Source organism: Lontra canadensis, unplaced genomic scaffold, assembly GCF_010015895.1.
Source record: "Lontra canadensis isolate GAN:19392208 unplaced genomic scaffold, GSC_riverotter_1.0 scaffold18, whole genome shotgun sequence".
In the NCBI taxonomy this organism is placed as follows: Eukaryota; Metazoa; Chordata; class Mammalia; order Carnivora; family Mustelidae; genus Lontra; species Lontra canadensis.
This window is the reverse complement of record NW_022631012.1, coordinates 23,560,439-23,577,904: the sequence shown is the minus strand read 5'-3', so window position 1 is coordinate 23,577,904 and position 17,466 is coordinate 23,560,439. Positions and strand designations below refer to the sequence as shown.

The window sequence follows — 17,466 nt, the reverse complement described above, 5'->3', positions numbered from 1 at the left end:
CCCACACAGTCTTAACTAACGTAGCTTTATAGTAAGTCGAGAAGTTGGGGAGTGTCAGTCCTCCGACTTTGTTCTCCTTCAATATTGTGTGCGTTATTCTGGGTCTTTGTCTCCTCATATACATTTTAGAATAAGTGTGTTGGTAATCACAAAATAACTAGCTGGGATTTTAATTGGGATTGCATTGCATTTACAGATCAAATTGAGAAGAACGGACACCACAGCAATATTGAGTCTTCCTATCCATGAACATACACTATTCAGGTCTTCTTTGATTTTGTTCATCAGAATTTTGCAGTTTTCTCCATGTAAGTCTTGTGCATATTTTGTCACACTTAAACCTAAGTATTTCATATTTTGGACACTAAATGATATTAGGTAAATTTGAAATTTAATTTCAAATTCTGTTTGTTCATTGCTGGTGTATAGGAAAATGATTGACTTTTGTATATTAACCTAGGCTCCTGCAACTTTGCTATAATTGCTTAATAACTAGTTCTGGGAGTTTTTTGTTGATTCTTTCAGATCTTCTACATAGACAGTCATGTCATCTATGAACAAAGACAGTTTTATTTCTTCCTTCCCCATCTGTACATCTTTTATTTCCTTTTCTTGTCTGTTGCCTTTGCTAGGACTTCCACTACAGTGTTGAAAAGGAGTGGTCAAAGGAGTCGTTCTTCCCTTGTACCCGATCATAGTGGGAAAGTTTCAAGTTTCTCACCATTAAGTATGATGTTAGCTATAAGATTTGTTTGTTTTTAATTCTTTATCAAGCTGGAGAAGATTTCCCTATATCTAGATTACTGAGTTTTTGTCATGAATTAGTGTTAGATCTTGTCAAATGTTTTTTCTGCATCTATTAATACAATCATTAGATTGTTCTCTTTTGGCCTACTAAGGTGATGGATTACATTAATTGACTTTCAGATGTTGAACCAGCTTTGCATACCTGAGATAAGTCCCATTTGGTGGTGGTATACAATTCTTTTTATACATCATTGGATTTGATTTGTTAATATTGTGTTGAAGATTTTTACATCTATGTTCATAAGAGATATTAATCTGTCATTTTATTCTCTAGCAATGTATTTTGGTATTAGGATAATCCTGGCCTCATAAGATGAATTAGGAAGTATGCCTCTGCTTCTTTCCTTTGATAAAAAGTGTAGAGAATTGGTATAATTTCTTCCTTAAATGTTTAGTAGAATTCACAATATACCTGATACTTTCTGTTTTGGAAGTCTACTGATTATTGATTTAATTCCTTTAATAGACATAGGTCTATTTGTTTCACCTATTTCTTTTTGTGTGAATTTTTAACAGATGGTGTCTTTCAAGGAATTGATCCATTTAATCTAAGTTATCAAATCTGTGGGCCATAGAGTTGTCCACACTATTCCTTGATTATCCTTCTAATGTCCGTGGAATCTATAATGATGTCTTCACCTTCATTTTTGATATTAATGATTTGTGTCCTGTTTTTACTAGCCTCCCTAGAGGCAGATTAATTTCATTAATTGTTTCAAAGAAACACCTTTTTGCTTCATTAATTTTCTCTATTGATTTCCTGATTTTCACTTCATGGATTCCTGCTCAAATCCTTATTTCTTTTCTTCTGCTTACTTTGGATTTAATTTACTCTACCTTTTTCTAGTTTCCTAAGGTGAAAATTTAGATTATTGATTGCAGAAATTTCCTCTATTCTAATATATGTATCCAATGTTATAAATTCCCCTCTAAGTGCTGCTTTCATTGCATTCCACATATTTTGATAAGTTGTATTTTCATTTTCACATAGTCGAAGGGTTGGTTTTTTTTTTTTTTCAATATTTTATTTATTTACTTGACAGAGAAAGAGCATGCACAAGCAGGGGGAGCAGGAGAGGGAGAAGCAGGCTCCCTGCTGAGCAGGGAGCTGGATTCAGGGCTCAAGCCCTGAAGGTATTTTTTAGTTTCTTTTGAGATACCTTCTTTGACCAATATGTTATGTAAAAGTGTGTTGTTTAGGGCACCTGGATGGCTAGTCAGTTAAGCGGAGCCTGCTTCTTGCTCTGTCCCTTCCTTACCCCCACCCCAGCTCATGCTTGCTCTTGTGTGCTTGCATAATCAGTCTTTCTTGCAAAAATAAATAAAATCTTTAAAAACATAAAAAATAAGTGTGTTGTTTAATTTCCACATACTTGAAGATTTTCCTATTATCTTTCAGTTACTGGTTTGTAGTTAACTCCATTGTGGTCTAAAAGAAGATATTGTTTGATTTCTGTTCTTTTAAATTTGTTAAGTGTTTTATGGCTGGAATGTGCATTTCCATGCGAGCTTAAAAAGAATATGAGGTTTGCTGTTGTTGGATACAATGGCCTGTGCATATTGGTTGTATCCAGTTGATTGGTGATGTTGTTGAATTCTACTATGCCCTTACTAATATTGCCTGCTGGCTCTGTCCACTCTGACAGAGGGGTATTGAACTCTCAAATCATGATAATGAGGTCCCATTTCTCTTTCAAATCTATTAGTTTTTGCCTTGCATGATTTGATGTTACATTACTTCTATTTCAGCAAAGGTATTTGCAAGCTTTTTAAAAATTATATGAATAGTGCAAAATGCTTAACACTTGAAACCAGCAAGGCTTCCCGTAAAGCTTTTTTAAAAAAAGATTAACCCTCAGAGATTTACAGTAGTTGATTTCTACCTCATGTCAGCCCAGTGCTGTATAATGGAAGCTCCATCATTAGCTGTTGATTTCCGCCATTGCTCTTCAGAACCTTAAAGGGCAGAGGAAGGGGTACTTAGACAAACATGAAACAAAATTCAAACCAAATAAACTGCAAAGTGATTCCTAATAGTTACAGATGCATTTTGCCTAAACGACCCAAATCAGTAGCTATGGAATAACTGCAGAGGTTTCTCCGAGGCTGGGAAGGGGTTTGTTTCCGCAGGTTGGTAAAAGCTCTGCCCTGGGTGAGAAGTCACAGGTTAAGGATGCACGCTCTGTGAATATTTACTGCACGTACACATGTAGTATCCGTAAGCACTTGAAACACACAGTATTCGAGTACCCTCCAAAGTCAGGTATAGCTTCTTAAAGGTGAGATAACTTGAGTCTTACAATCCACAGGAAACCCGCCTGAAGAGTTTTAATAGCTACCAATAAGTCACTTCCAGTGTGCAGGGGTTACGGCATCTCTGGGACCTCCAGGGTTTGCAGAAACTGGGGTTGTGGGCTTTTAGTGTAGCTACTGCACCTTTTGCTGCATGGTAGATAACATTGTTCACCTGTGATTTATCTTCACAGTTGGTATAAATCTGTGACAGAAGATAGAATTCCTGAGTAAGCCAGGAACATTGCTTAACATGTTCTGGAGAAAGAAAACCACCAGCCACTTGACTGGTGAAATAAGTTATCAACCTAATATGGAATTCCTGGAGGACAATTACCACATCTCTGGTAAATTATTTTTTTTTTTTAAAGATTTCATTTATTTATTTATTCATTTATTTAAGAGAGAGGGAGCAGCAGAGGGAAGGGGAAAGTAGGCTCCCTGTTGAACAGGGAGCCCAATGCAAGACTCGATCCCAGGACCTTGCGATAATGACTTGAGCCATAGGTAGACCCTTAACTGACTGATACCCCTCTGGCAACTTTCAGCCGCCCAGCTTTCAACTGTATAATTTTGATGAAGGTGCTTCCATGGTGATGGGTCTAAACGCCAGATGTGATTAGTAAGACCATGGTTGCTGGGTTTTCCTGAGCTTAGCTTTTCTGAAAACTTTAAAAGAAATGTTCATATCTTCTTTGTGTCTTCTCATATATATCTGGTATGTATGTACTAGAAGGCTCTAGGCTTCTCTTTTCCTTCAATAAATTGCTTAATTGTGAGTTTGTGAAAATTTCCATCTTGGACAGTTTTAAGGACTTCTCAATCACACTGTCCTTTTGAAATTCCCACATAGACCATGACATCAGCTGCACCAGATATGTCTCAACAAAGATGTTACTCCACATTCTTGAACTTCCAGAGTAATTAGTCTACAAACATTATACATCTTGAGATCTCAATCTGGCCAAAGTATTTTGGTAGCCTGGGGACAAAATACAGTTCACCATCTCACCTTGTGTATTCAAGCAATGGAATGGTGGCCATGAGATCATGAAACCTGGAAAGCGTATCTCTAACATTTCTTCCTGGTAGGCAGTCCTTAAGTTTCAACATTGCTAATTCCTTTTCATTTTCCAAGAAATGTGGAACTCCTTCAAAGTCATTTCAAAAGTCTCCTGTTGTGACTTCAGTGATGGTTTCATTGGTTCTTGCTATAGTATGAATGTGTCCCCCCGAAAATTCATTGTTTGACTCTATTTTGAGGCAGGGTCCTTGGAGTTGATTAGGCTCTGCCCTTATTAATTCATTTGTACTGGTGTAAAAGAGACCCCAGAAATTTCCCTTGCCTGTGTCCTATGAGAACACAGCAAGAATACAGTTGTCTATGAATCCAAGAAGAGGCCCTCACCAGACACCAAACCTTTCAGCATCTTGATCTTGGACTTCTCCATCTCCAGAACTATGAGAAATAAATGCTTGCTTTTTAATCTATACAATGTATGGTATTTTGTTATAGCAGCCCAAATAGACTAAGACAGTCCCACAATTAACTAGATCAACTTACTTGTCACCAAACTCTTTGACAAAGGACTCAGGGTTTCAAAATTCAGTGTTCCATTTATGATGCCTCCATACATCATTATTGGGTACCCTTGTGTCTAGTACTCCTTGAACACATTCCAGTTCCTCTTATTGTTGGGATCTTGCAAGCACAGTAAGGAATTACCCCACATCCAATAGTGAGGATTATCAGAATGTTGTGGTGTCATCATTCTTTGAGGTTCTTACATAAATCAGAGCAAGTCTTATTTTCTACCAAAGAAGCAAATATAGCAAGGATTTTTTGTGTATTCTTGTGTCCTTTTTGTCGTTGTTTTCCTTGTTAACACTCTCTCTAGTAAAGTCTGCTGGCCAATTTATAGGAAAAGTGCTGATTGGACAGGCCAACTTAATGCTTGTCATTGTCTTGGAGGCTGCACTCTCACCCACAGCTGCTGGCTCCCGCTGACGGGTTTTGTAGGAGTGCAGCTTCAAGATTAGGTTTTTCTCAAAGTAAAGGTATCTGCTTTATGTCTCCAAGACTGGCTTTGAGAAGAGCTTGAATTACCTGTTTTTACAAGGACAATTTGCCTTTATCCCACATTTTGCTCTTACAAAATGAATAAGCTCCAACCTTATAGAGAACTTTTCCAAGAATAATCTGTGTAGACATCAAGTTCCTTAGTTCATGTACCTGACTCTTCACTCATCCTAACAAGGAAAACTCTGGTAGGTTGCACCCTGTTGGCAGTTTTTGCTCTTCATTTGGTAGGAATCCACATACTCTAAATTTACACTGAGGATACATCCAGAACAAGTTAAGATGGTGGTATTGCACACATCACACATTTCTTGAATACATTTGGCAGCTCACTCCCTGGCAACCCTCTAAAAGATGCTCTTACTGTGATTCTACAGTTGACACTGCTTCCTTTCCAGAAATCGTGGTTTGACATAGTGATCTCCAGTTTTGGCCAAGATACGTTTTTCTGTATCCAAATCAGTCCCCACCACGTTTTTGATTAAAAGTAACCATAACCTAATTGTTCATTACGATTATTAGAAATAATATTATTATTATATTATTATTATTATTTTATTATTATTATTAGAAATATTATTAGAAACTTAACAAAGAGGCCACACAGGAAAAACAAATAGTGACTACACACACACATCAGGCTATAATAAACCTAACAAGGTTTCCAAGGTTCACGGGAGGAGACTTGTGAATACACAGGTCCCTTTTCTTTTTCATCACTCACCTCAGAGAAATAGTGACTAAGATGATGAAACTGCCATTATCTCAGCTGTAGTAGGTCATGAATGGCTTAGAAAGCAAGAAGCAAAAAATGTGACTAAATAAGAAGTGTGAAGACATGTGGTTGTTGATGTGGGGCGGCCGCTAAGCCATGCCGTCAGGAGCTAGACTTCCTACTTGTTTGCTCCATTATCCACAGCTGCTAGTTTTTCACCTTTGTGGTTTCGAATTATGGTCTCCAAATGCCCACTGAAATTTCCAGCAAGAAAGAGGAGGGCAAGACCCCTTTCAGCCCCTACAATGCCTTTTACCGTGAAGGCAAAAGCTTTCCCAGAAGTCCCCGGTAGATATGGTCGCATATTTCACTGGCCAAGACTGGGCCACTCAGCCACCTTCAGCTCCAAGTGAGTCTGGAAAATTCTCTTGTATGGAAAAGAACAAGATTAGCTTATATTAAGTACAATTCTTCTTTTGGAGGTGGGCCGACTAGTGCCTATATCGACCAACTTTCACTGTGATAATGTTTCATAATAAGCAACCCCCAAATCTTAGTGGTTTATAAGAACAAGCGTTTGTTCCTCCTTTAATGGGCACAGAGTCCATCTGCAATTCTCCTGGGTTTGGCTGGGATCATCTGGGCTTGCATACAGGCTGTGTGTGTTTTCATGTCTGCCCGATGCATACTCTTATTCTGGCACTACGGACACTCCTGGCATAGTCTCATGGCACATGGTAGGTGCACAGGAAGCCGGAAAAAAATCACACAAATGCATTTAGAGTCTCTGCTCATGGCATGTACAGTAACACTGCATCTGCCAAACAAATTGCCTGGCCAACTCCAACACAAACTGGGCAAGGATGTGTATGTACCCTGCCTACTCCAGTGGAAAGTGCTACAAAGTCACATACCAAAAGGGGTAGATGTATAATCCTATTAGAGAACGAAGGATTGGGAACAAAAATCTAATCTATCTTCTCATTCCAAACAAACTGGAGCTCTGAGAGCAAGCAAGGAAGAGAGGAGTAACTGTTGGGTAGCCATCCAACATTGCCTTCCACACGAGCACAATCAGAAGACTTAGAAACTTGTTTTGAGGGTGTACGTTAGTAGGAGGATGAGGAGGAAGTGAGGAAATCAGTATGCTACAGACTGCTTTCCTGGGCAGGGGTTTCCAGCTACAGCTTTGACGGACAGTTGAATAGGCTGACATAGACAGTTTAACATCTCAAATGTGCAATTCCATAATTTGTCAATATCTGAATTCCTGCTAATAGCAAACATGTCTGATGCAGTATGTGACAGCTACTAAGTACTTTACCTGCTTACTTTATCCTCACAACAAACCTATGGATTTACTCTCACTTTATAGCTGAGAGGTCAGGTGACTTAGGCAGCTGCTTATAAATATAAGGACCAGAACCCAAATCTGTCTGATTTCATTCACTTGGGCATCCACTACCTACATGTCAGGCGCCATACTTAGTGTTGAAGATGCAGATCAAGGACACAGACACAGCCCCTGCCCTCTGGGACTTTTTCTTAGGCTCCAAGCTTTATAGTCCAGTGGACATTCCATGTTAACTCAAAAACGAGTCCAATATAAGTATGTGTGTTATTTCTCAAATGAATAAGCTATGTGTCAAGGTACTCTTTTAAGGGTTTTTCATGTCAGGTATCAATGAACCATGATTGACTTTATGAAAATAAGCACTATTACTTGCCAATTTAAATATCAAGAAACTGAGATAGGTAGAGGTTCCCCTCGTTACACACTAAGAAATAAGGGAGCAGGATTTGAACACGCACCATCTGGCTCTAGAGCTCATGTTCTCACCACAACACAACACACAGCCCGGGACTAATAAAATACAGGTTTACATCAACATATTAATGCATCAGTGTAGCTTTTTCTGTGTATTTTCTCATTTAAAAAATGCTGCATAGGGAAGATGAATCCCCCTAACATTTGCTTTGAAAGTGAAAGGAGCTAAATTTTGTTAGTTCTTACAACCACCAGGACTTAAAACCTTGATTTATAAAAATCAGTGGGCGGCTCTGGGAAATCCTGGAGGGCATTAGGAAGCAGAGTCCCCTCCATTAAAGAGGCAGCATAACAAACAGCCCTTGCAGATACAGTTTAGAAATAGCAATTGGAAAAAAGCTTTGGGCAGACTGGATGAAGAGTGATTTACTCATTTCAGAGTGTGACCTGGAGAGGGAAGGATCACAGGGAAACCCTTCCACAAAGTTGCTGGCAGAGGGAAATTTCCATCTCCTTCCCCCAGCACAAACCCACGCCACCTGTGGGGACCGGCACTGCAATGACACTTGCTACCTAACTTGCTTACACTAAGCGTGGCCCCATGCTTGGGAGGGTCCACCTTTCCTAGTCACACTTGCCTCGGTTCCAGTGCTATGTGCCCCAATACCCAAAAGGCCAGCATAAACTCCACCAACACCTCCTTTCAGAGTCGTGCGTTTTATGACACCCCAGTTCTGAAGACGGAAGCTCTTATTTCACGAGCAAAACAGCACACACCTTGTTAAAGCCTGCCACAGCCCTGCTGGGGACCTCACGCTGCCCACAACAGGCAGAGAGCCTCTGCAGACAATTGGACTAAAGGAAAAGGAGGCTGGGACTCAATAGCAGAGCACGTGCAGCACATACAGGAAACACTCCCTGAAGCGCCAGGCCCTAGGGAACAGGGGGCACCGAACGGCAGGGCACTCCAAGACCTCCTCTTCAGAAGGCCGTCGTCTCCAAGAGCAGAGATGCAGCTGACTTTCCTAACACAGACAGTTAGAAAAAAATGAGGAGACAGAGAAATATGACCCAAATTAAAGAACAGGACCAAACCACAGCAAAAGACATACGCAAAACAGATATAAGTAATACACTTGATACAGAATTTAAAGTAATGATCATAAAGATACTAAACCTGAGGAAAAATGTGGAGGACATCAGTGAAACCCTAACAAGGAGATTAAAAAAAAATCAGAAATGAAGAACACAATACATGAAATTAAAAATTAAATAGCAGGGTAGATGAAGTCGGGGAACAAATTAATAACCTGAAAGAGTAATGGAAAGTAACAAAACTGAAAAAAGTGAAAGGAAAAAGACCATGCAAATTAAGAATAGTTTTAGGGAACTCAGTGACTTCATCAGGCACAATACCATTCACAATATATGGATCCCAAAGAAGAGAAAGAGGGGCAGAAAATTTAATTGAAGAAATAGCTGAAAACTTCCCTAATCTGGGGAAGGAAACAGAATCCAGATCCAGGAGGCACAGAGATGCCCCCCCACCAAATCAACCCAAGGAGATCCACAACAAGAAACATAGTAATTAAAATGACAAAAAAGTAGTGCTGAACAAACAAACAAAAAATTAAAAGCAGCAAGAGAAAAGAAGTAAATTACCTACTTGGGGAGGGGAGGAACCCCATAAAGATATCAGCGGATTTTTCGACAGAAACTTTGCAGGCCAAAAGTGTCAGGATATATTCAAAGTGTTGAAAGGGAAAAATCTGCAGCCAAGAATATTCTATCCAGCCAAGCTATAATTCAGAATAGAAGGAGAGATAAAGAGTTTCTCAGACAAACGAAAGTTAAAGCAGTCATGACCTCTAAACCGGCCCTGTAAGAAATGTTAAAGATAACTCTGAGTGGAAAGACCACTAGTGGGAGAATGAAAAGTAAAAAACACAAAAGTAGTAAAAGTAAGTATATCTATAAAAATTAGTCAAGGGAGTGATAAAATAAAAAGATGTAAAATATGACAATGCTGTAGACCTAAAAAGTGTGTGTGGGAGGGGTGGGGAAGAGGAGCAAAGACTGGATTCAAACTTAAGCAGCAACGTACTTCACATACACGGCTATGCACAGAAGATGTTCTATACAAACCTAACGGCAACCACAAATCAAAAACCAGTAATGGATATGCAAAGAATAAAGAGAAAGAAATCCAAGTATACCATTTAGGAATGCTACAAACCATGAAGGAGAACAAGAAAGGACCAGAGAAAAACTACAAAAACAACCATAAAACAAGTAATAAAATGGCAATAAATATGTTTCTATCAATAATAACTTTGAATGAAAATGGGGGGTTGCCTGGGTGACTCAGTCATTAAGTGTCTGTGTTCAGTTCAGGTCATGATCCCAGGATCAAGGCCTGTATCAGGCTCCCTGCTCCATCCCATTCCTCCTGCTTGTGTTCCTTCTCTTGCTGTGTCTCCCTCTGTCAAAAAAATAAATAAAATCTTTAAAAAAAAGAAGAAAGGAAAATGGACTAAATGCTCCAATCAAAAGATATAGAATGACAGCGTGGATAAAAAACTAAGACCTGTACTATATGCTACCTACAAGAGACTCATTTTAGACCTACAGTCACTGAAGCTTGAAAGTAAAGGGATGAGGAAACAGTCGTGCAATAGATGTCAAAAGAAAGCTACGGTAGCCATACTTGTATGGGACAAAATAGACTTTAAAACAAAGACTGTAATAGGAGACACAGAAGGACCTATATAATAAAGGGGACAATACAACAAGAGGATATAGCTATTGTAAATACTTATACACCTAAAATGGGAGCACCCAAATACATAAAAGTGTTAGTAACAATCACAAAGGAACTAATCAATAGAAAAACAATAATAGTAGAGGATTTAACACCCCACTTACATCAATGGACAGATAATCTAAACATTTCAACAAGGAAATAGTGGCTTTGAATGACACACTACCCCAGATGAATTTACCAGGTATATTCAGAACATTCCATCCTAAAACAACAGAATACACATTCTTTTCAAGTACACCTGGGATTTTCTCCAGAATAAATCACATATTAGTCCACAAAACAACTCCCAATAAATATAAGAACACTGAAGTCATACCACACAACTTTTCTAACCAGACTGCTATGAAAGTAGAAATTGATCACAAGAAAAAATCTGGAAAGAACACAAATACATGGAGGATAAGTAATATGCTACTACACAATGAATGAGTCCACTGAGAAATCCAAAAAGAAATAAAAAATTACATGGAAACAAATGAAAGTGAAAACACAGTGGTCCAAAATCTTTGGAATACAGCAAAAGCATTCCAAAGAGGAAGTTTGTAGCAATAGAAGCCTACCTCAAGAAGCAAGGAAAATCTCAAATGACCTAATCTTACACACAAAGGAGCTAGAAAAAGAAGAACAAAACCCCAAACCAACAGAAAGAAGGAAATAATAAAGATTAGAAAAGAAAGAAATTATATAGAAACTACAAAACAATAGAAGAGATTGATGAAACCAGAGCTAGTTCTTTGAAAGGATGAACAAAATTTATAAACCTTTAGCTAGCCAGTCTCACCAGAAAAGAGCAAAAGAGAGAGAGAACCCAAATAAAATCACAAAGAGGAGAAATAATAACCAACACCACAGAAATACAAACAATTCTAAGAGATTATTATGAAAAATCATATTCCAACTACTGGACAACCTAGAAGAAATGGATAAATTCCTAGAAACATATAACCTTTCAATACTGAAACAGAAAGGAATAGAAAATTCAAACAGACTGGTAGCCAGTAAAGAAATTGAATCACTAATCAACAATTCCCAATAAACAAAAGTCTAGAACCAGATGGCTTCACAGGTGAATTCAAACATTTAAAGAAGAGTTAATACTTATTCTCAAACTATTCTAGAAAATATAGAAAAGAAAGGAAAACTTCCATATTCATTCTATGAGGACAATATTACCCTGATACCAAAACCAGATAAAGACACCACGAGAGAGAGAGAACTACAGGCCAATATCTCTGATGAACATAGATACAAAAACCTCAACAAAATACTAGCAAACTGAATCCAACAATACATTAAAAAAAGTCATTCACCATGATCAAATGGGATTCATTCCTAGGATGCAAGGTGGTTTGATATCTGTAAAAACAATGTGATAAGTCCCATCCATTAAAGTAAGGATAAAAACTGCATGATTATTTCAGTAGATACAGAAAAGCCATTTGACAAAGTACAACATCCACTCATGATAAAAACTCTCAACAAAATAGCTTTAGAGGTAATACACCTCAACATATTAAAGGCCTTATGCAAAAAAACCACCATTAACATGATACTCAATGGTGAAAAACTGAAAAGTTTTTCTCCCTAAGTCAGGAATAAGACAAGAATGTTTATTCTCACTGCTTTTACTTCCCATAGTACTGGAAGTCCCAGCCACAGCGATTAGACAACAAAAAGAAATAAAAGACATCTAAATTGGTAAGGAAGAAGTAAAACTTTCACTATTTGCAGATGACATAATACTCTATATAGAAAACCCTAAAGACTCCACCAAAAAACTACTAGAACTGATAAATGAATTTGATAAATTTGCAAGATACAAAATCAATGTACAGAAATCCATTGTATTCCTACACAATAATAATGAAGCAGGAGAAAGTGAAACTAAGAAAACAATTCAATTTACAATTGCACTCAAAACGATAAAATATCTAGGAATAAACTTAACCAAAGATGTGAAGACCTGTACTCTGAAACCTATAAAACACTGATGAAAGAAACCGAAGACAACACAAAGAAATGGAAAGATGTACCATGCTCATGGACTGGAAGAACAAATATTGTTAAAATGTCTACACTCTCCAAAGGAATCTACACATTTAATGCAACCCCTACCAAAGCACCGATAGCATTTTTCACAGAGCTAGAACAACCGACCCTCAAATTTATGGAATCACAAAAAAACCCCAATAGGCAAAGCAATCTTGAAAAAGAAAAAACTGGAGGTATTACAATTCCAGACTTCAAGTTACACTGCAAAGCTGTAGTAAACAAAACAATATGGTACTGGCATAAAAATAGACACATGGATTAATAGAACAGAATAGAAAACCCAGAAATAAACCTATGATTGTATGGTAAATTAATATTCACAAAGGAGGAAGAATATACAATGGGAAGAAGTCTCTTCAACAAATGGTACTAGGAAAGCTGGACAGCTACAGACAAAAGAATGAAACTGGACCTGTTTCTTATAACACAAAAAAATAAATTCAAATGGATTAAGGACTGCAGGCAAGATATGGAAACATAAAAATCCTGGAAGAGAGCACAGGCAGTAATTTCTCTGACAAGAGTCACCGCAACGTTTCTTTCTTGATCTGTCTCCCGACGCAAGGGAAATAAAAGGAAAAATGAACTGTTGGGATTACATCAAAATAAAAACTTCTCCACAGCAAAGGAACTAATCAACAAAACTAAAAGGCAATCCATGGAATGGGAAAAGATATTTGCCAATGCCATACCTGATAAAGGGTTCGTATCCAAGATCTATAAAGCACTTTTACATCTCAACACAAAAAAACAAAAAATCCAATTTAAAAATGGGCAGAAGATATGAACATTGTCCAAAGAAGACATCCAGACAGGCAACAGACACATGTAAAGATACTCAACATCTTTCATCATCAGGGAAATACAAATCAAAACCACAAGGAGACACCGCCTCACACCTCTCAGAATGACTAGTATCAAAAACACAAGAAAACAGATGTTGGTGAGGATGTAGAGGAAAAGGAACCTTATTGCACTATCAGTGGGAATGCAAACTGGTCAGCCACTGTGGAAAACAGCACGGAGTTTCACCAAAAAATTAAAAAGAGAACTACGCAATGCTCCAGCAATCACCCTACCGGGCACTACCAGACAACACAAAAACATGAATTGAAAGGGATATTTATTGCAGCGACTGCGGAAGGAGCCCAAGCGTCCATCAGTAGATGAACGGATGAAGACCTGGCATATATATATACAATGAAATACTCAGCTGCAAGAACGAAATCTTGTCATTTGCAACAAGATGAACGGAGCTAGAATGCATTACGCTAAGCAAAATAAATCAGAGAAAGACGAATACCCTGAGATTTCACTCATATGTGGAATTTGAGAAACAAAACAAATAAAAGAGAGAGACACAGACACACCAAGAAACAGACTCTTAGATATAGAGAACAAACAGATGGTTACGGGGGGGCAGCGGGGGGGCCGGATGGAAGGGAGGAGGGGTTAAAGAGGACACCTACATCATGAACACTGAGAACACACGGAACTGCTGAACCGCTATATTGTACACCTGACACTGACAACCCTGTATGTTAATCTACTGAAATTAAAATTTAAAAGATTAAGAAAAAGAACTTGCTATATCACTTGATCACATAAAGGCCTATAAGGTATTTTCTGTTACAAAGGGTCCCTCATACTTGAAAAACTTGGGATCATGGATCTGGCATTTTTAAAGTCTTCTAAAATTATAAACTAAGAGGAAAATATTAATACATAAAACAATTAAGTGCCATTTCCTTTTCTTAAATCTCAGAGACTGGATTTCAGTTATTCTACTCTTCTTTGGGTGTCTGATATTTACCTAATACTTTACAACTGCTAGTTAATCACAGTACACTCTAGTGATAATTGTGCAACAATTATTATCACAATCCCTCCATGGGGGCTGCTGGCGGTGCCCCTGGAGAAGCCTGGCCTGTCCGCACCCCAGAGCAGCGGGTGGCTGGGCCGCTGTTTCAACAGCACTGGCTCCCGGCCCTGCTGCTGGGCCGCCGCGGGAGCCCTGAGACGCTGCCGCAGACCGGGGGCGCTGCCGAGCCCAGGTTCCCCCAAGTAGCGCTGCACCCCACAGCCCGGCCACACCCGGGATCTCGGCCACCATGGCCCACTATGCAGCCTGCCCCGCCCAGCTGCCAACCGTCCAACCTGGAAGCGGACTTTCAGAGGATAAGACATGAGCGCAGTCCTTACCGGAGGCCAACATTCGGAAGTCGTTCACAATCAGAGTGGTGCTTGTGCTTTGGAGAATCATCCTCACTCGTCAGCACGCGCACCACCTCATTCCCCAGATTCCTTCTGAAGAAGGACCAGCCCCCCTCTACCTTCCTACAAGCTGGAATGGTAAGTAAGCATCCCTTAGAAGACTAAGATCAGATTGAGGAGGGGTATGAGCAAATCCTCTAAATCTTTTGTGAAATCAGACATGATCAATCCCATTACGTGATGACACAGAACAAGGTCAGCAAGTGTGTCCTGAAACGTTTTCGCTTATTGGGTGCAGGCCTGTCTGCGAGACACAGTGGCCGTATGCTTTGCGACCGGTTTGCTACCACATTTCAGCTGCAGCTTTCCATCCGGACAACACTTAAATGCATCTTTTGGTCCATTTTAAACAACTTGAAAAGACCTTAAAACTGTCTGGTTGTATGGGGCACCTGGGTGTCAGTCCGTTGAGCGGCTGCCTTTGGCTCAGGTCATGATCTCAGGGTCCTAGGATCGAGCCCCGCATTGGGCTCCCTGCTCGGTGGGGAGCTTGCTTTGTCCTCTCCTTCTGCCTGCCTCTCTGACTACTTGTGATCTCTATCTCTCTGTCAAATAAATAAACAAAATCTTAAGAAAAAAACAAAACTGGTTGTCACAAGTATCTCTTTCTTTTCTCCTCATCCAATAAATGACTGTGCCCGACTGGCATAGATTTTCCAAACAAAAGTACCTGGATTAGCAGTTTAGCAAAATATGCCTTTAGTGACACTCACCAAATAAGAGTTTTCCTAAGCACAGTTTTTTTTTTTTTAAGATTTTACTTATTTATTTGAAAGACAGAGATCACAAGTAGGCAGAGAGGGGGGGGGGGAAGTGGGCTCCCTGCTGAGCAGAGATCCTGATGTGGGGCTCGATCCCAGGACCCTGAGATCATGACCTGAGCGGAAGGCAGAGGCTTAACCCACTGAGCCACCCGGGTGCCCCCTAAGTACAGTTCTGTAAGGTGTGTGTGTGTGTGTGTGTGTGTGTGTGTGTGTCTTTTATTTATATTGTGTAAATGTTTTTGATCTTGGGGTTTCTGACTGTGAATCTGATGCATGAGCTGTTATGGTTTAGAACATTTGCTTGGTCTGCAGAACATTATTAAAGTTTTATGACCACGTGCCTGGTGACAGTGGGTTATTTGGTGTGTGGGTGCTGTATATTAAATGCAGGAACTGTTGTCGGGCACAGAACATGAACCCTAAGTTTAGGACAGATGTTAGATGTGATTATGATGGCGTAACGGAGTTCTGTGGTCCTCGGTCTACAAATGTGTGGTGAGCGAGTAGGACAAGCTGGAAATGAGCCCTTTGACAGCTGGACTGTGCCCGGCCATGTTAGAAAAATACTCTTGCCTCCAACCCTGAAAATACCCGCATGGAGTCTGCACTCAAACCATTTGCACAAAGCACTCCCTGGACACGGAACGGCTAAAAAGAAAAGGTTTCCCCTGGAGCAGAAGTCGCAGACTTTGCTCAGGGAGCACAGCATGGGGGAGCACCGCGCCCGGCCAGGCTCTGTCCTCCTGCTATCTGGGAAGAGCCACTCCACCTCCGGACCGGTCATGACAAGTAGAACCAGGATCTTTTGTTAGGGTCCCCCAAATTCTCTTAAGAGGGGTCCATATCCAGCTGCTTGAGGTTTTATGTTTTTCCTAAGATTGATTTATTTGTTTATTTTAGACAGAGAGAGCGAGCAGGGGAGGAGCAGAGAGCGAGGGAGAGAGCACGGAGCAGAGCCCGCTGAGCAAGGAGCCTGCGGTCACGCGATCCCACAACCCGAGGTCATGACCTGGGCCAAAACCACAAGTCAGAGGCTCAATCCACTGAGCCACCCAGGTGCCCCGCAACTGCCTGAGCCTCGTTCTAGCGGCCACCAGGCTTCCAGTCACCAAGGCACCGTTCCTCACCTTGTTCTAAGTCCGAGCAACAGAGAGTGTCCTGTTGGGAGGAAGCAAAAGTTAAGTAAACATTTACCTTTCACTGTAGCTTGGTTCGGGACCACATTTTACACAACGCTTTGCTGCCTTAATAAGTGTTTCTAGAAATGAAAGTTCTATTAGAATAATTTTAGTTGGAATATGAAATAGTTTTTCTTTAATAGGGCTTATTTTGAAAAATCAAGTTTAATTCAAAGGCAAAAAAAGTTATAGGCAATCTCACTGACAAAAAGTTGCAAAACTCCTAAAAAAAAGGCATTGGCAAATTGCACTTATCAATGTACAGAAAAACAACACGACTTCATAATCAAGGGAGGATCTCGGAATGCGAGGATTTTCAACATCAAAAATCAGTTTAGGGAGATCATTGATGTATAAATAATACTTAAATACTTGCTAGTAGAGAAGACTCCCCAGGAGAAATAAATTGGATGACAAAACAGGATTCCCAGCAAGATGACCTCCAGCATGTCGACCTTTTACAGAAGAGATCCCGGAGGAGCCGCTGGTGAAGCGGGGGTGGGGTGGGGAGGAGGGATATGCTGTGGAGGTGGAAGAGAAGGAGGTTTCCAGAGGAGCACGGAGGACTGACTCAGGGTCACGCAGCGGCAGCCTCCGGGTCTCTGATGTGCACTGCCAGGGTGGTGCAGTGGAGCTGGACCGGACCAGGTTGAGAAAATACAAAGAGCAGAAAAGGCACCGAGACTGTCGTTGAAGAAGTCAGCTCTGAAGG

At 40.0% G+C, this 17,466-nt stretch overlaps 1 pseudogene; it reads right to left on the bottom strand.

The window, feature by feature from the left end:
• Positions 1 to 3,828: 3,828 nt before the first annotated feature.
• LOC116869213 lies at positions 3,829 to 6,258 on the bottom strand (annotated as a pseudogene).
• Positions 6,259 to 17,466: the final 11,208 nt, after the last annotated feature.